General features: G+C 40.0%; 1 long non-coding RNA gene across 10 annotated transcripts in view; it reads left to right on the top strand.

The window, feature by feature from the left end:
* LOC128702080 (uncharacterized) overlaps nt 1–26062 on the top strand; it is a 66611-nt gene that overhangs the window by 16284 nt on the left and 24265 nt on the right. For 9 of the 10 annotated variants that reach the window (XR_011391227.1, XR_011391233.1, XR_011391235.1 and 6 more), the window contains 2 exons: nt 10444–10577; nt 19994–20088. This is a non-coding gene — a long non-coding RNA (uncharacterized lncRNA). Of the gene's footprint in view, nt 1–10443; nt 10578–19993; nt 20089–23632; nt 23724–26062 lie in introns of all 10 variants that reach the window. The other variant, XR_011391236.1, reaches the window with a different exon arrangement.

The raw sequence follows: 26062 nt of genomic DNA, 5'->3' as shown, positions 1-26062 counted from the left end.
GATTGCAAAAAAGATTTAGGAGGTATGGCTAGCAGTAATCTGAAACTGATAACAGTGCATAAGTGTTTGCAATAAAGCTAACAGAATCCTTGGCTTCATAGCAAGAAGTATGAATAATAGAAGGCCTCAGGTTGTTCAACTCTATATCTTTGGTTAGGCCTCGTTTAGATTATGCTTCGCAGTTTTGGTCACCATATTAGAAAATGGATATAAATGTACTGGAAAACGTACAGAGGAGGATGACAAAGTTGATCATGAATCTGAAATCTTCCCTATGAGGATAGACTGAGGGCCCTGAATCTGCACTCTCTAGAAAGGCTTAGAATTATTGGGGAATATGATTGAGGTGTATAAATGGAAAACAGGAATTAATAAAGGAGATGTAAATGGCATGCTAAAAATATCTAACATAGACAGGACTCTCGGCAATGGTTTTAAATTGGAAAAATTCGGATTCTGGAAGGATATACAAAAGCACTGGTTTGGTAATGGTTGTGGATGAATGAAACACTACAGAGTACCGTCATAGAAGCTAAGATGTTGTGTAGGTTTTAAAAATAGGTTTGAAAAATGAGTGGGTGCGAGTTGGACCTGACTAGCTTGTGCTACTGGGTCGGATGTCATGCTCCTCCCTTAACCCCTAAACGGTCCAAATGTATGTGTATGTTCTTGCGCGTAGCGCCCCAAACGTAAATATACGTTTTAATTTTCCTGCCTCCAAATTTGGCACGATTGCCTTGAGATGCCTGGTCAGCATAGAATGGGTCTTAACACTCAGTGTGCACCATATGTTAAAAAAATCTGGGACCACTTAGTACCTTGTGCTCTTTTTTTATATGTAGTTTTTTGTCAATATTTGGGGCGCTGCGCAAGTGAATGTATATATACGTTTGGACTGTTTAAGCCGGTTGGAGAATTGGACCTGCTTCGCATAGGCCAGTAGGCTGTTGCAGTGTTCCTTAAGTTCTTAATGTAAATCCAATTAATCAATTCCAAACACCCAAAAATATTAAAATACATTTTTTAAAGAATAACTAGTTTTACATACAGAAAACAATGAGAGAAATATAAAGCACTAATTTTTACATACAGAAAGCTGTATAGCCCTTGTGGCTTAGCGCTTCTTTTTGATTATAATAATAATACATACAGAAAACAAAGAAATATAAAGCACTAATTTTAATGATAAATGAACATTACATACCTTTATTGAAGACTCTTGTTGGCATATGGAAAGAGAGGTGGGGAGAGGAGTTTGGAAGGGGAATTCTCCTCCATAAGGACTTCAGGTATCAAAGCCCTCTCTGGGGTTACTACTTTCTTTTACTGTCACTAGGACCAGCTTGTCACTGTACCTATTGCACAGAAAATCTGTCCAGATGGGCCTGTTTCTGGGGTCTGTAAGATTTGCTTAAAATGGGACAAGACGGTCATTGAACATGTTGTAAACACGGCTTTTAACAGTTGTTAGGGCGATAATTCTTTGCAAAACTTTGCAACTCTCTACTTTACACACATGTCCTTAATCACTGAAGAAGGCACATTCTCCTCTCTTCCTCCTCTGAAGCAGTATCCTCTGCTGCAGTCTATTGCTGTTAGTTGAATGTGTTGCAGCTCTTTAGTGGTTAGCTCTTCCCTGTGGTCCTCCAACTTTCGTGTCCTTGCCACTCGCATCGAGCCCCATGGCCTTCCCCAAAGACAAATTCCACAGTAGGCATAGGGTTGTCAGGGTCAGCCTCAAACCCATCAAAACCCTTCTCGAGGACATATTCTGGCCACAATTTTCTCCAAGCACAGTTCAAAGCCTTGGAAGTCACTCCCTGCCAAACCTTATCTATAAGGATTATGCAATTGAGGATATTGAAGTGATTTCTTCAGAACTCTGGGTCAATTCAGTGTCAGGTCACTTCAAAGTACCTTTGAAACATTGCTTTGGTGTACAGTAATGGCATAGCTGAAAGGCAAAACAAAGTATTTTCTGCTTTGTGAGCATCAGTTAGTCCTAGCAGGAAAATATAGTATTAAGCAAAGCCTAATGTTCAGTGTGCAATTAAATTCTGCATACAATGTCTTGGTGATGCTGTATATTATGCTTTGTATGGTGTAGGTAAATGTCTGGTTTAGAAAAACACGTAAGCAAATACTAGGATCTTAATTAAAAAAAGTTACGGTCCTGGGACCTTGATCATTTAGTGATCAAGGTACCAGGACACCAATATATTTTCTAATGTCCTAGTGCTTGCTTAGTTTTTTTCTAAACTTGTTGGTATCTATTACCAAGGTTTATACCAGGTGAATGTCTACCCTAAGGGTTGCTGTACTCCAGGCCACACAAGTGACAATGACTGCATAATAACTTGTGCTCCTCAGTGCAAGGGATCTTTACAAGTCATGAATGTGCAGACAAACTAAAATTAGTCAGCTTGAGTAGTGTTAATTTCAATAGGACATTTGCTGATGACACTGTGCTCTTGGGAGATTCTGAAGAGAAGTTGGAGATTGGTGGATGAATTTGGTAGGGTGTGCAAAAGAAGAAAATTAAAAGTGAATACAGGAAAGAGTAAGGTTATGAGGATAACAAAAAGATTAGGTGATGAAAGATTGGATATCAGATTGGAGGGAGAGAGTATGGAGGAGGTGAATGTATTCAGATATTTGGGAGTGGACGTGTCAGCGGATGGATCTATGAAAGATGAGGTGAATCATCGAACTGATGAGGGGAAAAGGGCGAGTGGTGCACTTAGGAGTCTGTGGAGACAAAGAACTTTGTCCTTGGAGGCAAAGAGGGGAATGTATGAGAGTATAGTTTTACCAACGCTCTTATATGGGTGTGAAGCATGGGTGATGAATGTTGCAGCGAGGAGAAGGCTGGAGGCAGTGGAGATGTCATGTCTGAGGGCAATGTGTGTTGTGAATATAATGCAGAGAATTCGTAGTTTGGAAGTTAGGAGGTGCGAGATTACCAAAACTGTTGTCAGAGGGCTGAGGAAGGGTTGAGATGGTTCGGACATGTAGAGAGAATGGAGCGAAACAGTGACTTAGAGTGTATCAGTCTGTAGTGGAAGGAAGGCGGGGTAGGGGTTGGCCTAGGAAAGGTTGGAGGGAGGGGGTAAAGGTGGTTTTGTGTGCGAGGGGCTTGGACTTCCAGCAGGCATGCGCGAGCGTGTTTGATAGGAGTGAATGGAGACGAATGGTTTTTAATACTTGACGTGCTGTTGGAGTGTGAGCAAAGTAACATTTATGAAGGGGTTCAGGGAAACCAGCAGGCCGGACTTGAGTCCTGGAGATGGGAAGTACAGTGCCTGCACTCTGAAGGAGGGGTGTTAATGTTGCAGTTTAAAAGCTGTAGTGTAAAGCACCCTTCTGGCAAGACAGTGATGGAGTGAATGATGGTGAAAGTTTCTTTTTTGGGCCACCCTGCCTTGGTGGGAATCGGCCAGTGTGATAATAATAAAAAAAATCTGCAGTGACAAATCTTGATTAGTTTGTGGGCTCCTTGTTAAATTACTAAACGTGCAAGTGGTAATAAGTACAAAAATGGAGAAATAAGCAGTGGACAATGCAAAGCTGGTTTGTGATTTTTATTATTTTTTTATTATCACACCGGCCGATTTGTCAACCAGACTGCAGAGCTAGTGCTTGACAGTCCTACTGACCTTGTACCTTTAACCACCTAAGTAGCACACGTACTGACTAGCTAATTGGTCCCGACTGGTGATTAGGACACTTCTGGTGTCTGGCAACGTTTCTAATTCTAATTATGATTTCTGTCACAGCAAGTGTTAGCCATTGAATTTAGTACCCCTGTGGTCAGAAACACTAGACAAGTAAATCTTGCTTTAGTAGAGTTGAGGTTAAATATGAATACCTTTTGAAGAGCTTCAGTTATCACTTAATGTAGTATAGCAAAACCCAAAGATTGTAATCTTGGATTGACTGTCAAATTGCAGTTGCTGTATGCATTGCCTTGTATTCTACCATACTGTAAAAATAAATTAGTGTCTATTTTCATTGTTGCTTAGGTAAGTTATTGTGACAAGTCAATTTACATGTCTCGATCTGTTTAATAGCGAATCATTATTTTACATAGATTATCATTGTCCTGTGAGTTGTGGACCTTAACATGAAACTTGTGTGCACCAGGTTACCCTTTCCTCTTAAGTACTATACTTACCTCTAATTTATGCCAGAACTCAATCACCTGAATAGCAATCTATTAATCTCCTTTGATTACCACAACAATCTAAGATTCATTATGCTTTCAGTATGATCTGTGTATATTTTTCATATTATACAATATTTTGCATTTTATAGAATCATTGCCTAATATTTGTGTAGCATCTGCCAGTCTGTTGTATATATTAAAGATTGCCTGCATGAAGTCATCCTGCATATAACATGATTCAAGTTGTCAGTGAAGTCATGTCAGTGGTATTTTAAGTAGCTGAGTAGGAAACTGTTACCTAGTCATGTCAGGAATGTCATGCTGGAGTTGCATGTAGGTCAGTGATGCTGACCTCTGGAGAGTTCATACCTTGGCACCATCTGCGGTCATGAGGCAGTTAAGACATCAGTGAGACAAGATAGATGCACTAGGCATGATAGTTATCAAAACACAGGCAACAACCATTTTTTCTCTGCTAAAGTTTATATTGCTTGAACCCATCTAAAACACTCCCATGAGTTTAGTGTTTCCCCCGAATGTAATAATACCCATGTTTTGCACGAGTGTTGTATGACCCTGCTGTTGATACTTTATAAATGCCTATGAAATTTCCATTATTTTAAATGCCACATCTGGGCACGATGGCAAAATTGTTTATGCTGTCTAATCAGATTTGGTAGATAGTCACCTGGTTAATCCCTGGAAGAAAAACTGTTCATTCAGGTTCATGCCCAGGTTACACTAACTTTAAAGGAAATATCACAACTCATAAAATGAAATTGAGGTAGATATTTTGTAATTTATTCCCCATTGTTGACTTGACATTGTAAATACTTGCAAGTGACCAACACACTGGCGTAGAGTTTAGACCTCGCTTGCCATGGCTTCAAAACCTCATGCTTTCAGTTGCTTCCCCCTCCCATTGCTGTCATTGAAACAACTTTGTGGTTTTGCCTTTCTGATTTTTTTTTTTCTTCTCTAGTTGAAAGTCAAATCCCTTTGAAAGGTGCTTTTGATACTGCTTAAGAGTTCTTAATTCAAGAAAATGGAGCAGCTCACCATCTCTGCAGTTTCCAAGGTGCTGCATGATTCTTACAGGTTTAGTGCTCTATGAATGTCTGGCATGAAGTTTGCACCTCTGATAGTTTGTCAAGACTTTTTTTTAGTTTTTCAGGTGACTAACAATGACTAAAGGAAGAATGAGCAAGCTGACATTTCAGGTTGAACAGCATTGAAGTCAAAGCTTGCAAGATTAAATTAAGATTGCAGAGGAATTAATGAAGACCTGGTGCTTTAGTGTATAATGAACATTATGAACATTAACAATGTACAGTAATACCCCTAATTTCATGAGTCTGTTTTCATGAATTTTGATTATTGGCAACTTTTCGTCAAAATATAGCCTTTATTTTTGTGACTTCCCTCTAAATTTGGTAGCCGTACTAAACACATCCCAGTGGCCGTGCGCACACAAAATCCCAAAACCCAATTCAGTCAGTCTGGCATTATTTCTCAGCTAGTGACCATTGCCCCACACATACATACGTAATCCATTTTTTTTGTGCTTGCAACTGCTAAATAAGCCACCATGGGCCAAAAGAAAGCTAGTGCTGGCCCTTTGGTAAAGGTGAGAAACAATAGAATTAAAGATTGTTCAAAAATATGAAAGTGGCTTACGTGTGGCCGACCTCACTAGGATGTATGGGAAACCCTATTCAACAATCGCTTCCATCGTGGCGAAGAAAAAGGAAATAAAGGAAGCTGATGTTGCGAAAGGGGTAGATATGCTAACAAAAGAGATCACAAATAATCGAAGATATTGAGAAGTTGTTGTTGGTGTGGATCAACGAAAAACAATTAGCAGGAGATAGTATTATGCCTTCGATAATTTGCGAAAAGGCAAGGCAGTTGCATGCCGATCTCGTAAAGAAAATGCCTAGAAAGAGTGCTCATGTTAGTGAATTTAAGGCCAGCAAAGGCTAGCTTGAGAGGTTTAAGAAGTGAAGTGGCATATACAGTGTTGTAAGGCATGTTGAGGCTGCAAGTTCAGACAAACCTGCAGCTGAAAAATTTGTGCATGAATTAAAGGTGTACAAAGAGGATGTGGAGCCCGTTGTGGCATCGGGGAAGTCCCTGGGGTTGGATGTGAATGGCGAGGATGTGGAAGAGATGGTTGAGGACCACAGTGAAGAGCTAACCACTGAAGAGCTGCAAGACCATCTGCAACAGCCCACAGCTGAGGAAACTGCTCCAGAGGAGGAGGAGGAAGAGAGGGAAAAGGTGCCATCTTCAGTGATTATGGACATTTGTGCAAGGTGGAGTGAGGTGCAAACGTTTGTGGAGGAACATCGCCCTAACAAGGCTGTTGGAAGCTGTCATAAACATGTACAATGACAGTGCTATGTCCCATTTTAGGCAAATCTTACTTAAAAATATGCCAGAAACAGCTCTGTGGAAAATATTTTTAGTGCGGCAGGTGTCTAGTGACTCAAGCTGGTCTTAATGCCATTAAAAAACAAAGAAGGGAAGTAGCCCCAGATATGGACTTGGTACCTAAAGTCTTTATGGAAGGGCATCTCCTTTCCAAACAGTTACTTCTCCCTCTCCCCTCCTCCTGTCTTCAATAAACATAAGTGTGATGTTAAATGTTCATTTATACATTTTATTATTGCTTTCTATTGATTTGTCAATCTTTTCTGTATGCAAATCTATATTTAATCTCTAAAAAATGTATTTTTTAATACTTTTGGATGTACATGTTTATAGAGGGGGCTACAGATGTATCAGATCACTTTTTAGTTGTAGCTAGAATGAGAGTAAAAGGTAAATGGGATACAGGGAAAATAGAAGCAGCAAGTAAGAGAGAGGTTAAGGCTTATAAACTAAGAGGAGGCAGTTAGGGTAAGATATAAACGACTATTGGAGGATAGATGATTTATTGAGAGTAGGTCGAAGGTGTATGGGGTATGTTTAAGAATGTAGTGTTAGTGTTCAGAAGTTTGTGGTTACAAGAAAGGGGTACAGGAGGGAAGAAGTGATTGGTGGAATGATTTAAAGAATCTAGTAAGGAAGAAAGTTAGCATATGGGAGTGGACGTGTCAGCGGATGGGTCTATGAAGGGTGAGGTGAATCACAGAATTGATGAAGGGAAAAGGGTGAGTGGTGCACTTAGGAATCTGTGGAGACAAAGAACTTTGCCCATTGAAGCAAAGGGAATGTATGAGAGTACATGTATAGTTGTACCAACACACTTGTATGGGTGTGAAGCATGGGTGATGAATGTTGCAATGAGGAGAAGGCTGGAGGCAGTGGAGAGGTCATATCTGAGGACAATGTGTGGTGTGAATATAATGCAGATAATTTGTAGTTTGGAAGTTGAGGGAAGGTACAGGATTGCCAAAACTGTTGTCCAGATGGTTCGGACATGTAGAGAGAATGGAACGAAACAGAATGACTTGGTGTATAAATCTGTAGTGGAGGGAAGGCGGGGTAGGGGTCGGCCTAGGAAAGGTTGGAGGGAGGTGGTAAAGGTTTTGTGTGCGAGGGGCTTCCAGCAAGCATGCGTCGAGTGTATTTTAGGAGTGAATGGAGACCAATGGTTTTTAATACTTGACGTGTTGTTGGAGTGGGAGCAAAGTAACATTTATGAAGGGATTCAGGGTAATCGGCAGGCTGGACTTGAATCCTGGAGATGGAAAGTACAGTGTCTTCACTCTGAAGGAGGGGTGTTAATGTTGTAGTTTTATAAACTACGTGAGGAGTGATTGGTGGAATGATGAAGTAAAGGGTGTGATAAAAGAGAAAAAGGTAGCTTATGAGAGGTTTTTACAAAGCAGAAGTGTTATAAGAAGAGCAGAATATATGGAGAGTAAAAGAAAGGTAAAGAGAGTGGTGAGAGAGTGCAAAAGGAGAGCAGATGATAGAGTGGGAGAGGCACTGTCAAGAAATTTTAATGAAAATAAGAAAAAATTTTGGAGTGAGTTAAACAAGTTAAGAAAGCCAAGGGAAAATATGGATTTGTCAGTTAAAAACAGAGTAGGGGAGTTAGTAGATGGGGAGATGGAGGTATTAGGTAGATGGCGAGAATATTTTGAGGAACTTTTAAATGTTAAGGAAGAAACAGAGGCAGTAATTTCATGCACTGGTCAGGGAGGTATACCATCTTTTAGGAGTGAAGAAGAGCAGAATGTAAGTGTGGGGGAGGTACGTGAGGCATTACGTAAAATGAAAGGGGGTAAAGCAGCTGGTACTGATGGGATCATGACAGAAATGTTAAAAGCAGGGGGGGATATAGTGTTGGAGTGGTTGGTACTTTTGTTCAATAAATGTATGAAAGAGGGGAAGGTACCTAGGGATTGGCGGAGAGCATGTATAGTCCCTTTATATAAAGGGAAAGGGGACAAAAGAGACTGTAAAAATTATAGAGGAATAAGCTTACTGAGTATACCAGGAAAAGTGTACGGTAGGGTTATAATTGAAAGAATTAGAGGTAAGACAGAATGTAGGATTGCGGATGAGCAAGGAGGTTTCAGAGTGGGTAGGGGATGTGTAGATCAAGTGTTTACATTGAAGCATATATGTGAACAGTATTTAGATAAAGGTAGGGAAGTTTTTATTGCATTTATGGATTTAGAAAAGGCATATGATAGAGTGGATAGAGGAGCAATGTGGCAGATGTTGCAAGTATATGGAATAGGTGGTAAGTTATTAAATGCTGTAAAGAGTTTTTATGAAGATAGTGAGGCTCAGGTTAGGGTGTGTAGAAGAGAGGGAGACTATTTCCCGGTAAAAGTAGGTCTTAGACAGGGATGTGTAATGTCACCATGGTTGTTTAATATATTTATAGATGGGGTTGTTAAGGAAGTAAATGCTAGGGTGTTTGGGAGAGGGGTGGGATTAAATTATGGGGAATCAAATTCAAAATGGGAATTGACACAGTTACTTTTTGCTGATGATACTGTGCTTATGGGAGATTCTAAAGAAAAATTGCAAAGGTTAGTGGATGAGTTTGGGAATGTGTGTAAAGGTAGAAAGTTGAAAGTGAACATAGAAAAGAGTAAGGTGATGAGGGTGTCAAATGATTTAGATAAAGAAAAATTGGATATCAAATTGGGGAGGAGGAGTATGGAAGAAGTGAATGTTTTCAGATACTTGGGAGTTGACGTGTCGGCGGATGGATTTATGAAGGATGAGGTTAATCATAGAATTGATGAGGGAAAAAAGGTGAGTGGTGCGTTGAGGTATATGTGGAGTCAAAAAACGTTATCTATGGAGGCAAAGAAGGGAATGTATGAAAGTATAGTAGTACCAACACTCTTATATGGGTGTGAAGCTTGGGTGGTAAATGCAGCAGCGAGGAGACGGTTGGAGGCAGTGGAGATGTCCTGTTTAAGGGCAATGTGTGGTGTAAATATTATGCAGAAAATTCGGAGTGTGGAAATTAGGAGAAGGTGTGGAGTTAATAAAAGTATTAGTCAGAGGGCAGAAGAGGGGTTGTTGAGGTGGTTTGGTCATTTAGAGAGAATGGATCAAAGTAGAATGACATGGAAAGCATATAAATCTATAGGGGAAGGAAGGCGGGGTAGGGGTCGTCCTCGAAAGGGTTGGAGAGAGGGGGTAAAGGAGGTTTTGTGGGTAAGGGGCTTGGACTTCCAGCAAGCGTGCGTGAGCGTGTTAGATAGGAGTGAATGGAGACGAATGGTACTTGGGACCTGACGATCTGTTGGAGTGTGAGCAGGGTAATATTTAGTGAAGGGATTCAGGGAAACCGGTTATTTTCATATAGTCGGACTTGAGTCCTGGAAATGGGAAGTACAATGCCTGCACTTTAAAGGAGGGGTTTGGGATATTGGCAGTTTGGAGGGATATGTTGTGTATCTTTATATGTGTATGCTTCTAGACTGTTGTATTCTGAGCACCTCTGCAAAAACAGTGATAATGTGCGAGTGTGGTGAAAGTGTTGAATGATGATGAAAGTATTTTCTTTTTGGGGATTTTCTTTCTTTTTTGGGTCACCCTGCCTCGGTGGGAGACGGCCGACTTGTTGAAAAAAAAAAAAAAAAAAAAAAAAAAAAAAAAAGTGTAAATCACCCCTCTGGCAAGACAGTGATGGCGTGAATGATGAAAGTTTTTCTTTTTTGGGCTAACCTGCCTTGGTGGGAATTGGCTGAGGTGTTGATAAATAAATAAAAAAAAATTTGTCTGGAATGGAGTAATTGGATTTACATTATTTGTTTTTGGGAAAATGATTTAAATTTTCCTTAATTTTGACTTTTCAGCAGATTCTCTGGAATGGATTAATCATGAAATTAGAGGGCCCACTGTAACTGCACCAAAATGCCTCCCAGGCAGCTTACCAGACCTGGTGGCACGTTGGAAGATGACTTTGGTTTAGTGACTGAAACCAGCACAGGTGAGCTAACTTGGTTATACTTTCCATATAACTGTTACAAATGTTATTCTCTCAATCACTAATATGCCTGATCACTGAAATGAGCTTTGTTTATCTTTAAAAATCAGTGTAGCTACCTATCTGTAGCTACAAGCATCAGATACTTATTATTTCAAGATTTTTTAATTTCCAGTTCATTTTAGCAGTTCTTCCTGTAACAAAATAACACTGTCCTGTTCTCCATTTCCTTTAACCTTTCACTATCCCCTCAAATTAATAAGCGTTTACCTGGAGAGAGTTCCGGGGGTCAATTGCAAATTTCTGACCAGGTTATTGGGTAGTTGTAATCAGTAAATGAGCAGTTTCTTTTACTCAGTTGATAGAAAAAATGGAGTTCTAAAGAAATAGCAATGAGTTTGGTCGACTGGAACAATGGAATTAGCCGAAAATAGGGCTCAAAGTGAGCGAAATCGCCGATTCGTAAATATCAGAGGTTGCTAACTTCGTGAGAGCGTAATTCCGTCAGTTTTCTATCAAATTTCGCTCTTTTGGTGTCATTGCAATCAGGAAAACATTCTCTTAACATTTCATAAGAATTTTTTTTTTATTTATTTTTTTAAATTTTGCGATACCAGGAGATGCCTCAGGATTTGGGGTTGCGACAGTCAAGGGATTAAACTAAGTGTTAAAACTGATGGACACTGGACTTGGTGACTAAGCTCTAAACATGAACACACGAGGGCATCTTAAGTTTTTAATCTTAAATTGCAGTTTGTATTCTTTAATTGTAAACAGGTTTTTCTCCTTCGATAAAAAATATTTTACAGCCTGTGTAGCATTTTCTTAAATTTCATTAAAATAATTTCTTGGCTTTAATCCCTGTGTAAAATTTTGTCAATTTTTCTACAAGCTCAGTTTTTATCCTTTTCTCTTCAATCAAGGTTACTGTTGTACAGCTGCTCACTAGTTTGTAAGTGTAAATCTTGTCCTTGCTTATTGCAAAGGATTTTTTCATTAACTCCGTAACTGTCCAAATGTAGATGTACGTTCTTACCGCTAGCACTTCAAATGTAGGTCCGTTTTATTTTTTCTGCCTCCAAATTTGGCACAATTGGCCCGAGATGTCTGGTCAGCATAGAATGGGTCTTAACACTGTGTGTGTGTGTGTGTGTGTGTGTGTGTGTGTGTGTGTGTGTGTGTGTGTGTGTGTGTGTGTGTGTGTGTGTGTGTGTGTGTGTGTGTGTGTGTGTGTGTGTGTGTGTGTGTGTGTGTGTGTGTGTGTGTGTGTGTGTGTGTGTGTGTGTGTGTGTGTGTGTGTGTGTGTGTGTGTGTGTGTAGTATTAAAAAAAATCTGGGACCACTTAGTACCTTGTGGGAGCACCAGTTCAATTGAGCGCCAGCTAGAGCAAACAGCATGGCAAACCAAGGATTCACTGATGTCATGACATACTCCCCTTTTAAGAGGAAGGTGATGTTGACCCAGAGTATAGTGGCTTTGAGGTGGATGCGGCCACAAGTGGTCGCAGATGTATTAAAAACCTCGATAATAACCCATTGTGCAACACCCTTTCAATTTTGGTGCCACTGGCAGTGTCATCCTGCCAGAATGTCCATAACCTATATGCCCTAAATAAAAAGACAATTATGGAATGTGTAATTTGTTTGGCTGGCTGATTGGCTGTTTCTGTCTATGAAGATATGAAGGCTTTTGTCCCTTAACAAGTGTTACCAGAAGCATGCATGTGCAGTGTTGATCTTCCAAACCACATTATCCATGCACACATTTCATGGAATATTCACAACTTTGCCAACTGACATTTTCCATCTTTCCATTACCTCCCCATACAAGATTGTTTCCATTACAAATTCAGATTTTACCAGAAATTTCTGTTCTCTTGTCAAACATCTTTACTTTTTAATTTGACATCAGTTTTATTAATATTTTACTAATTTTAAATAACTAATTTTCACCTTAATCCTCTACATCTCCCCCCCCCCCCCCCACAACAATTCTTTTAAATTTTTTTGCTTTAGCTTTTGAGGGGGGGGGACGTTGCTGGATATTGAAATTTGTAGGATACGTTGCCTCTGTTGATTCTTTAACTTACTTTTGAGGCTTTTATATGGAATTGATTCTATGACCCACATGGGTTTAGTGCTCTCCTACTGTCTTAATACCCTCTTTGTTTTGCATAGTTTTACTTATGCCTGTGAGTGCTGTACAACTCTGCAACAAATACATTACAAATGCTTATGAAATTTTGAATATTTTAAATGCCACATCTGGGCAAGATGGCAAAATTGTTTCTGCTGTCTAATCAGATTTGGTAGATAATCACCTGGTTAATCGCTGGAAGATCTATTATTCTTTCAGTTTCATACCTGGTTACAATATTCTCTCAAGATTAAGAGTTTAGGTAAGATTCTACGTGGGGCGAACTGGGAAGACTGAGAGGTGTCTACAGTCAGAGAGCCAGGGCTTAACTGCTAGGCACTCATGGGATGAACTTGGAGAATACAGGAAGAGCAAACTGTGTATGCAGCAGTCTCATGGTAGTTGAGGTCTAGAGAAGCTGGCAGTTTCTAGGTCACAGGAGAGGGTAGGCAGGTAGGAATATCAGGGCAGCACACAGGTGGGAGTTACAGGAGTAATTGAGGAGGCAGGCTTGCAGTGAAGCCATTTTCAAACTTTTTGAAGCTGCTTCTGGACAGGTGGTATAGTTTAGTCTTGTTACTGAAGGTGAAACGTAGAGGCTTGATGAACTCGAGAACTTGGGCGGGTGTGAAGGTGATTCGCAGGCATACTAGACTATTCCAGCACCGAGGCCTTTGTAGAGCTCAGTGCAGGTCGTGGCGTCAGCATTCAATGGAGAAGTGTAGAAGGTATTGTTTTTCACATGAGGGTGTACTGGAGTCGTCACTATCTTAAGCGTGTTCATTTGGCAAGTCTACAATGGTGTTAGATGACTACGGGTTGACTGGAGCACTGGAGAGGTGTAATGGTGATGTAGCAGCAGGTTGGGAGGCATGGGAGACTGTGGTTGAGGCAGCATACCTTACCTTTGATACACCTTTGAAGACTTTTGAAAGTTTCACTATTCTCAGAGCCAGCCATGGGCCAGGCTTGTCTGGTGCTTGCCTGATCAACCAGGCTGTTGCTGCTGGAGGCCTGCTGCCCCACATATCCATCACAGCCAGGTTGATCTGGCACCTGGTGAAGATACTTGTCCAGTTTCATCTTGAAGGCTTCTACATTTGTTCCAGCCTTGTTTCTGGTATCTTCTGGTAAGATGTTGAATAGTCTGGGACCAGGGATGTTGATAGTGTTCCCTTATTGTCCCCATTGCACCCCTGCTCCTCGCTGGGTTCATTTTACACTTTCCATATCTCGCTCCAGTATGCTATGTCAGTGCGCAGATATGGGACCAGGCCCTCGAGTACTTTCCAGGTATATACAGTGGACCCCCGCTTAACGATCACCTCCAAATGCGACCAATTATGTAAGTGTATTTATGTAAGTGCGTTTGTACGTGTATGTTTGGGGGTCTGAAATGGACTAATCTACTTCACAATATTCCTTATGGGAAAAAATTCGGTCAGTACTGGCACCTGAACATACTACTGGAATGAAAAAAGTTCGTTAACCGGGGGTCCACTGTATTAGTGTATCTCCGCTGCTTCAGTGAGTACATGTTCAAGACTTAAAGGCATTCCCAGTAATTTAGGTGCTTTACTGGCTCAATCTGAGCTGTAAACAATCTTGTATATTTATTCCAGCTCCTGCTTTGAATGGGGCCATCAGCACTGAGTAATATTCTAAATGAGGGAGCAATAATGATTGGAGTCGCCATTGGCATTATTTCCCTCGTTTTGAAAGTTATCAATGCCCACCCCGTCATCTTTCTAGCTGTCGTGATCTTTGTCTTGTTATGGTCTTTAACCCTTTCAGGGTCCAGACCCAAAATCTGAGATGTCCACAGGGTCCCAGAATTTAAAAAAAAAAAAATTATGAAATAGTAGAGAATATTTTTCTTAAGGTAATAAAACAAAAAGTACGGAGTTTGATGGAAAATTGACGAAATTATGCTCTCGCGAATTTTGATGCATCAGCGATGTTGAGGCATTGGCGATTTTTGCCGACCTTTGACTCCCATTTTAGGCCAATTACGTTATTCTAGTTGGCCAAATTCTTAGCTATTTCGCTAGTATTACTTCTATTTTATCGATTGAGCACAGGAAATCGCCAGGTCAACTGCTTCAATTACCCAATGAAGTGATCGGAAATTGGTAATTTGACCAATTTATGACTTAAGTTCAAAATATATTCCTATTTCAAAATAGGGTCCAGAATAAACAATGCAGGCACTCCTGGCACTTAACTAACATTTCCTCTGTTCACTAGTTACGTTTTCAGGCTTTACAAATGAATTCCATTTTGATTTTATTAACAATGAATTTTTATTCAAATAAAAGATGGAAGACTTACTTTTATGCAATATTGTAATAATTGTATAAATATCAGCACATTTGTGAATGCACACAAGACCCATCAGCTGACATGTGTTGGATGAGTCATGTGATTTGTTCACTCTTGACCATCAAAAATTTAACATTTCCACTACTTTGAGCTCACTTTCAAGTCATTTTCAGTACTAAGACCAATCAAAATCGTCTCTGTTTCTGTAATATATCTCTCATTCTATCAAATGAGACAAAGAAATCGCAAATACAACTATTAAAAAACGTACGAAAAGACACCGCAAAAAGACGCTGTTTTAACCCTTTTGACTGTTTCAGGCCCCTTTCTGAAACTCATTGTCGCTAAATTTTTGAAAAAAAAAAAAAATTTCTTATGAAATGATAGAATCTTTTCCTGATGGTAATTACACCAAAAGTTCGAAATTTGGTTGAAAACTCGTGGAATTACGCTCCCACGAAGTTAGCGGTCTCGGCGACATATGCGTATCGGCAATTTCGCAGACTTTGAGCCCTATTTTCAGCCAATTCTGTTCCAGTTGACCAAACTCATAGCTGTTTCTTTAGAACTGCATTTTATCTATCAGTTGAGTACAAGAAACCTCCCATTTACCAATTTGGACTACCCAATATTGTGGTCAGAAATTGGCAATTTGGCCAATTTCACGCAAACTAAAAAAGATGCCAATTTCAAAATAGGGTCCAGAATAAACAAGGTAGACATTCTTGGCACTAAAATAACATATCCTCTGTTCATTAGTCACATCTCTAGGCCCCTTATATTATTATTGCTTTCTATTTTGATTTTTATTCATACAAAAAAGTACAAAACCTACTGTTATGCAGACTACTGCATTATTGTAAAAATGGTATAAATAATATCAGTGCACTAGTGAAAGAATACGTATTAGATTCCTCAGTTGACGTGTATTGGACGTGTGGTGTGATTTGTTTACTCCTGAACATTGGTAAAAATCTAACATTTCCGCTACTTTGAGTTCAGTTTCAAGGTCGTTTTCATCGTCAAAGTAATGAAAATCACCTCTTTCTGTAATATTAGTTTTCCATTTTATCTAAGACCATGAAAACGCAAATACGTCGATAAATACTATACGAAAATACACCTCAGTCTGCGTTTTAATCCAAAAAAACTATTTTCTCATTACGCACTGTGTGCTGCAGGATTTTTGTGGTGCACACTGACCACACAGACCCATTCTCTCACATGTGGGCCTACCAGCTTTCTTCAGCTTGATTTGAAGCCGCTAGAATTGAGTATATATATGTCTGAAACACTGGCTCGTAAGACGTATATATACGACCAAAACAGTCAAAGGGTTAATCCAAAATTAGTCTTTTTTTTTATTTTTTTCCCCCCCCTCATTATGCACTGTGTGCTGCAGGATTTGTTTTATGTGGTGCATACTTACCACGCAGACGTATTCTCATATCTAGGCCCAAATTTATCACTCGCAGCTTATCTGAGTGAGCTGAACTCATGGGGTAGGACTATGGTCAGCTGATATAATTATTCCCAGGTCTTTGTGTGTTCCTTTCATTCTATTTGGTGACCCTCTTGAGTTCTGTGTAGTGTTCCTTTTGAGTTCTTCAGTGTTTCCATACCTAAGCAGCTGGAATTTATCACCATTGAATGTCATGTTCTCCACTGCCCACTGGAAAACCCTGCATATGTCTTCCTGTAATTTTTCAGTGTCCTCTACTGTAGTGACTTTAGTGCTTATTTTAGTGTCATCTGCAAGTGATATAAAGGTATGTTTTTTTTTTTTTTTATCTGAGGATGAGAAACAGCAGAGGTGCCAGGACAGTGCCTTGGGAAACTTGAGTTTTTTTTTTACCTCGCTGATGCTTGATCTTGCTCTGTTTACTACTACTACTTTGTGTTCTGTGTATTGAGAATCTGAAAATCCATCTGCCCACCTTCCCCATTGTGCCCTTGGCCCTCATGATCATCATTGTCAGCAGTGGAAGTGGTTATAGAACTTGTAGGAGCAGTTGCTTGGGCAGGAGACAGGTCTGCAGGTGCAGTAAAGTTGATGTTGGGAAGGATCTTTGTCAGCTGAAGGTGTGGAGTCTGGGGAAATTGAAGGCAAGCATGTTGTTTAAATGGGATAGTTCGTTGATAGTGGTTTGAAAGTGCCAGGGATTGCTACATTTGCGAAGTGTGCATACTCCATGCAGTACAGCACCTTGGAGGGTGCACCACCAGGGAGTGGAGAGAATCTGTAGAATCTTGGTGGTGGCTGCTTGTAGTTTGGTTATTGCTGCGTATGTCTGTAAATTGGAGTTTTTCTTTGGATCATCTTTAGGTTTCTTCGATATTTCTTTCCCGAGTCAGCACTTAGCTGCAAGGGTATGATTATCTTTGCAGTTAAGACATGTTGGAGATGTAGTGATGGTGCAGGATCTGAATTTGTCAATCATTCCCACATTTTGAACACAACTTATCGTTGATGGGGGCAGTCCTTCGTGTGATATAGGAGAAGCAGGTCCAGCAGTGGGAGATGTGGGGAATGTTCTGGTTCTATATGGCTTGGGTGAATGTGGTAATGAGATGGCCAGACTGTCAGCTTCTGGGCAGCCATGAAGATGTCTGAGACTGATCTTCATCATAGATGAGGCATTAGGGGTCTTGGAGATACTATCTACAGAGGTCCAGGTGTTTTCTTGGTCAGTTGACTTTACTGCTTCAGTAGTGAGTCTTGTCCAGTCTTTTCATAAAGTTTCACCTTCAAGAATGGAGGTGGGGATATGGTGAATTGTTTGTGGGGTCTTGATTGAAGCCATCCATTAGTTTTGAGGCTTCAGTGTCTATGCAGATGACAATGAAGGAGTCCTTCCGAGTGGATTGCCATAAATTTGACCTGCAGGCAGGTCCTAATGGCAGTAGCTAAAGCTAGCTTTGAGGAGTCATTGATTACTCTATTCAGACTTTATTTTCACATGCATTGTGAGAAAGGAAATGGAAATTGTAGAACAGATTCTCCTCCCCAGCAGGGATCGAAGGGAGACTTCCAGAGTGTAGAGCAACTGTCCGGCCAGTAGCAAGGCGATTGATAATATTCTAAATCATTTATGAATTTTTAAAAATTAACTGAAAATGGAGTGTGGAATGTAATTAAATTTTGCTTTCCTTCCTTCCATACATTTAACTAAAAAATGCAAATACAGTGGGACCCAGAGTTTCTGCTGTAATCTGTGCCAGGAGCTAGGCCTAAACTCGAAACAGCCAAAAAGCGAAGCAATATTTCCCATAGTGTAAATTCAATTAATCCGTTCCAGACCCACAAATATTCACAAATATATATATATTTTTTTTTTTTAAATGTAGATTTACATACAAAAGATAAATACATATAGTATACTTGTATTAGTAATAATACAATAGATAAATTAAAATTTAAATAAACATTTAAAACTTACTTTTATTGAAGAGACTTGCTGGCATCTGGAAGACAGGGAATTTGTGAAATGTTCAACTGGCTGGCTGGTTGCTTGGCTTGATGGACCCCTCAATGGAGGTTCCTTGATGCTGGTGAAGAGCTCTTGATCTAGGGAATTGGATTTGTGCCCCAGTTCCCTGAATTGAGCCTGAATGCCTTCCATCCCCCCCCCCCCCCCACATGAGCTTTATAATCCTAAGGGTTTAGTGCTCCCCCTTGATTATAATTATAATAATTGGCTGGCAGGATGAGCACATGGGGTAATGTTCATTCAAGGATAAACCACTCTAAACTGGCTCAAGGCGCCTGCGCAGGGGGACGGACATCTCTGGTATGCCAGCCGAAACCCGGGACAAAATATGGCTGAAAAGCAGTCGAAACCTGCGGTGGCCGAAACTTGGGGTTCCACTATAATTTTAGCTCTTGGCTATGAAGGTGGGGTAGGGGTCTTTCTTGAAAAGGTTGGAGGGAAGAGGTAAAGGAGGTTTTGTGGGAGAGGGGTTTGGACTTCAGCATTCATGCACGAGTGTTAGGAGGGAATGGAGATGAATTTTTTGGGGGCCTAATGAGCTATTGAGTGTGAGCAGGAAATTTTGTGAAGGGATTCAGGGAAACTGGTTAGCTGAACAAGTCCTGGAAATGGGAAGTACAATGCCTGCAATTTAAAGTAGGGGTTTGGGATATTGGCAGTTTAGAAGGGACTGACATAGCAGAGTTCCTCTGCAAAGACAGTGTTTATGTATGAGTGATTGTGAAAGTGTTGAATGATTAATTTTTTTTTTCTTTTTGGGTTTTTCTTTTTTGCATCACCCTGCCTCAGTGGGAAAAGGCTGATGTGTTTAAAATTAAAAAAAGTATCAAATGTGCAAGTTGAGACCATTTGTAGACTGGAATAGTTAACTCTCGTCCTCATGAAGATTGACTTGCCAAAACCCCTGTAAAAAGTCTTAGGTAAAGAAAACTGCTGTCTTCTATATTGTGTAATAAGGTTTCAAGATCAGGAAGTAAGACTGAGGGGGGGGGGGTAACAACCTGAAATAGTTTCAGCATTCAGCTTCTTAAAATCTGTCACCAGGCTCCAAGTACTGAAATCATTGGCACATTCAAGACTGGTTAACTCTTCTGCTATAGCAACCTGAGAATGTGGCAATCTGTACACAGGTCTGTTAATAGGTTTAGTACCAAGCTTGAGTGGAATGTGGTGTAATTTGTTAAAGGTATCATCTTGCCTTTTAATTCTATAGCATGTCTGCTTAATACCTGCAAAGCCAGACTTCACTTTGAAAGTCAGTTGGTGCTAAATCTTCCATTGTTGGGAAAGACTGACTCTCCTGGACCTCGCTACATAATTCTCCCACACCTTTGTCTGAAAATTGATTTTTGGTGCTGTAAATAAGGTAGTTTAATCCTCTTGGACAGTGGCAGAATTGTAAATAGTGCCATACATGTACATTACTTATCACTTAAATGCCTTTATAATTTGTGTAACAAATTTTTCAGATGGATGGTAATAGAAAAGTCCAAGCTGAGCAAGTTTGGAAGATTGCTGGAATAGAAGAAAGGTAGATTAGGAAAGCTCTCAACAGCCTACAAAGGTGAGACTGTTAATTCTGAAGTAAATGGAATTTAAGTGCCTTCAGTTACTGTCCTGATGAATGTTCTTTTAATATAAGCGTCTAAATACATAACTGGTAGTTCACCAAAGATGTATTAAGAGATGCACATGACACCAGCACACGAGGTATTAAATTGCTGACCTTGGGGAAAATCTCACTTTTAATGCACTTTTTAACCAGCCATCTCAGGGACAGATAGGGTGACCTGAAAAAAGGTAACTTTCTCCATCACTTGTCTTGCCAGAGGCGTGCTGATACTACAGTTTGGATGACTCTCAAAATTGCAAATATCCCCGCTCCTCCCTCAGACTGCAGGCACTGTATGCACCATCTCCAGGACTAGCCCGACTAATTGGTTTCCTAAATGTTACCTTAATCACACTTCAATGTAGTAAAAACCTACTTGCCTCCACTCCTCAAGCACAGTCCTTTCCTATGGAGACTCCTTCCACTGCAAACTTACTCTCCAAGTCATTCTATTTTCCTCCATAGATGTGCAAACCACCCCTATAATTCTTTCATCCAAATTCTTTGTACATATGCATGCTTTGCCACTCCTTAGGTACCTTCCAGTGGTGGGCACAGCTAACCAGAAAGCTAGCTTTGCTAATCGCTAATCCGCTAACTAAAAAGACACCTCGGCTAAAGCTAAACCACTAAATGACCAAAAAAAATTTAGAAGCAAACTCTAAACGTATATGCTTCTAAACTGTTGTGTTCTGGGCATCTGCAAAAACAATGATTATGTATGAGTGAGGCGAGTGTTGAATGATGAAAGTAAACCACACCACGGGTGGGGTTTGATCCCACGGTCGGTCTCAAAACTCCAGATCGTCGTGTTAGCTAACGCGATGGTCTGGAGTTTTGAGACTGACCGTGGGATCAAACCCCACCCATGGTATGGTTTGTTTGCAATCGTGTCATTACGATTTCGTGAGTAATGATGAAAGTATTTTCTTTTTGGGTATTTTCTTCATTTTTGGGTCACCCTGCCTTGGTGGGAGATAGCCACTTTGTTAGAAAAAAAAATAAAAGATAACTTTTTCACGTGAATTCAGATTCGGTTTAGTTTTTATGGTCTTTTACTTTGTTTTAAGACTTTTAGAACAGACCTGGAGAGCTTAGTAATAGGATGTAGAATGCCAAGGTCACATGATCGTGCCACTAGTGTGAAAATGGCAATTGTTTAATTTTGTGATGTAATGAGAGCGACACGCTTGTCACTGTACTGAAGCCCCATAACGCCCGAACAGATTGAGTTAGCTTATTTGACTTTTCTTCATTAGTTCCAGTTACTCATTGTATTAATTTTATTCTGGTTCTGTTCATCTTTGCATTTAACATAATTTAGATTTTGAACCCCAGCAAACTGCAAACTAGTTCAAAATCATGCTAGAAGTTGAAACTTTGAGGCCAACTTATTGCTGCACCAGCTATACAGCCATACAGGTGCACACAAATAGTTAAATGAACAAATGAAATCAAACGTCAGTTTAAATCAAACATACTTTATTTACTGTACAAAATGCATAGCATGGGTATCATGCCAAGATCAAATGGTGGCTGGGCTGATTACTACTATGGCTGGGCCTTATCCATTGCTTTGATGTGATGCTGGTTGCCCTTCATGAGCATCAGCCTCTGTTTCTATCTGATGGGGTGGCTCTCTTGGCCCTCAGGATATCTTTGCCTGTAGAGAATAGGCACTCAACTGCAGCACTGGATGGGATGGCAGTGTTCTACTTAATGCATCAATCGCAACCAATTCAGACTCGACACCCTCAGGAGGAACAGAAACGTCCCTCCTGTTCATAATGATGAGTGACGATGCACCCCGGTGATTGCTGACACTGTAGGACTATAACAATACTGCTGCTGCGTTGGCAAATAACGTTTACACAGTCTGACTGTTGGAGAAACGCCCACAACAGACAGGAACTAACACGTGCGCCGTTGAAAAGGCATTGCCTTCCAGCTACCAACGTGTGAAATTTTATTTTAGCTGACTCAGAGTTAGCGGAACTTTATTTAGCAGAAGCTAAAGGTTTGCAAAGTTAGCGGAACTGCCCACCATGTGTACCATCCCTTCTTAAATATATTTATTGAACAAAGTGTCAACCACCATTCCAAAACTATATCCCAACCTGCTTTCAACATTTCTTTTTTTCTATCACTACCAGCTGCTTAAATTTAACAGCTCAAAAGCTTATTCTCAACAAAATTTGTTGACAACCTCCCAACTTGCTTCTTTCAACTTCACCCTCTTTGTTACTTGTGCTTTGTAGAAACCTTAAATTCTCACTTTTCTCTTATCAATGTTTGTACTTCATTCCACTAGTTGCTCCTCTCCTTGCATTAACGCATTGATGTATCTTTTTTTTTTTTTTTTCTTCGCCATAACTGATCTTTCGACATTACTGCTACTCCTTCCTTAGCTCTAACTTTGATACCCATGATGTAATTCCATTTATTTCTCCCCCACTGAAACTTATACTCTGAGCCTGAGCCAGGCTCTTCATTTTTTGTTTCTGTATAATTCTCTGTAAACTGCTGCCTATATAAAAATACTCTCATTCTGTCTTCTGCATTAATTTGCCTCTCATTCAGCTGTGATTCTGGATGAACCAACGTGTCATAAGGTGGTCTCTTAAGTGTGAATTACGGTGAACTCCCATTATTGCTCCCAGTGGTTTGTGCTGTTTAGTACACTATTAGTAACTATTTAGTTTAAAATAGCATTTAAGATCGTTAATAATTGCCAAATCTGTTAATTAGTTATTTTTTTTTTATTCAGGTTTGGCAGAAAAAATTCAGGCATCCACTATCTGACCAAGCATCATTGCTTTTTCAGTTACGCTTCCTGATACAAGAGTATAGTTTGTGGTTTATTCTAGTATTGCTTTTAATTCCAAAACTAGTAAGTGTTGGTTTAACTGATTATATTTTTTTTTTTAACAAACCGGCAGTATCCCACCAAGGCAGGGTGGCCCAAAAAGAAAAACGAAAGTTTCTTTTTAAATTTAGTAATTTATACGGGAGAAGGGGTTACTAGCCCATTGCTCCCGGCATTTTAGTCGCCTTTTACAACACGCATGGCTTACGGAGGAAGAATTCTGTTCCACTTCCCCATGGAGGTAAGAGGAAATAAACAAGAACTAGAAAGAAAATAGAAGGAAACAGAAGGGTGTGTATATATATGTTTGTACATGTATGTGTAGTGTGACCTAAGTGTAAGTAGAAGTAGCAAGATGTACCTGAAATCTTGCATGTTTGAGACAGAAGAAAAAGGACACCAGCAATCCTGCAGTCATGTAAAACAATTACAGGCTTTCGTTTTACTCACTTGGCAGGACGATAGTACCTCCCTGGGTGGTTGCTGTCTACCAACCTACTACTTAGATTTAATTATATCCTTTTGTAAATATTTTTGAGGCTTTTCTCAGAAAAAGTTTCGAAGGTAAGGTTTTTTACTCTTGAAAATCTTTACTCAAAATGTTCTTGCTCCTCTTGTCCAAATTTGCAGGGAATTCCCAGAGTACATCTTACAAGAAAGTTGTTACAGTAACCAGGAAAACAAGTTAACCTTTACTTTCTCCATAGAATGGATTTCGTAGGTAATTGTTCACTTCATTCCTGGAATATTTTCGGTATGCATCGGTTAAACTGTTAACCCTTAAATTGTCCAAACAGGTCTGTTCACATGCATAGTGCTCCAAAAGTAGATTAAGTTTATTTTGCATATTTTCAAATATAAAAAAAAGTAGATTAGTTTTGTTCAAGTTTTTAAATGTGAAAAAACTTTTTTACATAGTAGGGCCCCGCTTTGCGGTGTTTTGCCTTACGGTGTTCCGCTAATACATCTGTCAAATTATGACCAAAATTTACTATACGGCAAGCGGTCTTTTAAATACGGCGCCCCACCCGGTTTGTTCACATTCTCCGTGACCACATCTATTATATCACGAAACTTTCCAAAATTTCAGGCGTTTTAAGTTTTTTTTTTTTTCCGACAAGTTGGCCGTCTCCCACCAAGGCAGGGTGACCCAAAAAAGAAAAAATCCCCAAAAAGAAAATACTTTCATCATTCAACACTTTCACCACACTCACACATCACTGTTTTTGCAGAGGTGCTCAGAATAAACAGTTTAGAAGCATATACGTATAAAGATACACAACATATCCCTCCAAACTGCCAATATCCCAAACCCCTCCTTTAACCCTTAAACGGTCCAAACAGATAGACGTTGAAATTCGTAGTGCTACAAAAGTAGATCTACTTTTTTTTACATTTTCAAATATAACAAAAAATAAAATGTAAGCAAGTTTTTTTTACGTTTTCACTTGTAGTTTTTTTTTTTTACATTTTTTTTCCGTTTTCACTTGTAGTTTTTTTTTTTTTACATTTTTTTTTACATACTTTCAGATGTTGAGAAACGTATATAAACGTTTGGACCATTTAAGGGTTAAAGTGCAGGCATTGTACTTCCCAGTTCCAGGACTCAAGTCAAACTATATGAAAATAACCACATATTTTATATGTACAGTGGACCCCCGCATAACGATATTAATTCGTTCATGAGAACTCATTATGCGAAATTATAGTTATGCGAATGAATTTTCCCCATAAGAAATAATGGAAATCAAATTAATCCATGCAAGACACCCAAAAGTATGAAAAAAAATTTTACCACATGAAATATACATTTTGCTACACACAGAGAAGGATACATGCACAATAGTAGAGTAGTACATGCACAGTATATATTGTGCATGTACTACTCTACTAAATGAAGAATAAATGACGCTTACCTTTATTGAAGATGCAGCAATGACTGATGAGACACTGTCTTGGGAGTGCCTTTTCCTCCTGAGTACTGTAGGTCCTGTTTGGCATTTTCTTCCAGAACAGGCCTTATCACACTGTGTATGCCACTACGATTCTAAAATCTCTCAAACCAACCTTTGCTGGCTTTAAATTCACCAATATGAGCACTAGTTCCAGGCATTTTTCCCTGTTCATCTGGGTGTTAGTCGACTGGTGTGGGTTGCATCCTGGGAGACGAGATTAAGGACCCCAATGGAAATAAGTTAGTCCTCGATGATGCACTGACTTTCTTGGGCTATCCTGGGTGGCTAACCCTCCGGGGTTAATTGTTTCTCAGTAATTGTTTCACGTTAAGCCACACCAACAACACACACTCCACATCTTCGAGTAATACAGCTGATGGTGCAGCAGCAGCAGCAACAACAGCTGTGGTGCAGCTGACCTTGGTGCAGCAGCAGCTACCATGGTGCAGCTGCAGCTGTGGTGCAGCAGCAGCTGTGGTGCAGCAACAGCTGACTGGTCCAATTTATCAGCTGACTGTGGTACGATAGTATTTATCACCCTTTTTACCACAGGGCTGGCACTAGCAGCTTTCTTTGGGCCCATGGTGGCTTATTTAGCAGTTACAAGCACTATAAATAATGGAATAATACAAAATGTATCGAATGTATGCATGCAACCGGCCACCCTGGCTTGTAAACAATGACGGCAAGGCAGGTGCTCAGGCTGGACGGACAGGTTCGGGACGAGTCATGTTCAGAAACGGCTGATGGTGCAGCAGCAACAGCTGACTGGTCCAGCAACAGCTGACTGGTCCAGCAACAGCTGACTGGTCCAGCAACAGCTGACTGGTCCAGCAACAGCGATTCTTAAATCTCTCAAACCAACCTTTGCTGGCTTCAAATTCACCAATATGAGCACTAGTTCCAGGCGTTTTTCCATGTTCACCTGGGTGTTAGTCGACTGGTGTGGGTTGCATCCTGGGAGACAAGATTAAGGACCCCAATGGAAATAAGTTAGTCTTCGATGACACACTTTTTTTTGGGTTATCCTGGGTGGCTAACCCTCTGTGGTTAATTGTTTCTTGGTATTCTCAATAAGCCACACCAACAACGGTGGTACAGCAGC

Source organism: Cherax quadricarinatus, unplaced genomic scaffold, assembly GCF_038502225.1.
Source record: "Cherax quadricarinatus isolate ZL_2023a unplaced genomic scaffold, ASM3850222v1 Contig720, whole genome shotgun sequence".
Taxonomy (NCBI): Eukaryota; Metazoa; Arthropoda; class Malacostraca; order Decapoda; family Parastacidae; genus Cherax; species Cherax quadricarinatus.
The sequence above is the reverse complement of the archived record's forward strand: the minus strand, read 5'-3'. Positions and strand labels throughout refer to the sequence as shown.